This window comes from Rhincodon typus, unplaced genomic scaffold (genome assembly GCF_021869965.1).
Source record: "Rhincodon typus isolate 14 unplaced genomic scaffold, sRhiTyp1.1 hic_rhity00005518, whole genome shotgun sequence".
In the NCBI taxonomy this organism is placed as follows: domain Eukaryota; kingdom Metazoa; phylum Chordata; class Chondrichthyes; order Orectolobiformes; family Rhincodontidae; genus Rhincodon; species Rhincodon typus.
This window is the reverse complement of record NW_025971156.1, coordinates 1-645: the sequence shown is the minus strand read 5'-3', so window position 1 is coordinate 645 and position 645 is coordinate 1.

Here is a 645-nt window from a genome sequence, read left to right as displayed (position 1 = left end):
TGGAAATTACTGGTCACATTAAATATCATTCCGCCGGGACCCCTGTTGATCACGACGCACTGGTATCGACCTTGGAGATGGGCCTGGAATGATTCGATTGCCAGCTCTCTCCTGTCCGAGCTAAAGTTGTAATTCTCGCTGGCATTGCTTAAGGCTTTCTGTTGGAAGTACCACTGAAAGTAGGGTCCTGTGCCTTGGCTTAATACACACTCTAGAACAAGACGACTCCCAATCGGAACCTCCGTTTTATTGGCTCGGGGGATGAGGAAAACCCCCGCAACAGGAACTGGAACAAAACAAAGACAAATAGGAAATAAAAGATCAGGTGTTGAATTTGTCTATTTTGTTTTACAGATGTCAAATTCAGTGATAGTATAATAATGGATGGAAAGGAGAAATAAATCGAACAAGATTTCACATTGTTGCAAAGGTGACCGGTCTCAGGCTGTTGTAAAATCTACACTTTGAAAGATTTGTGTTAACTATGGATGGCTAAATGGTATATCATCCAACTTCACCCCCTTAACATTCAGTGATGTTACTGTCACTATTCCCCTCCCCAATCCCCACACTATCAGCATCCAGGGGGTTATCGTCATGAGAGAATCTCACCAGCACCCCCTTGATGTTCAATGGTGTTAACAT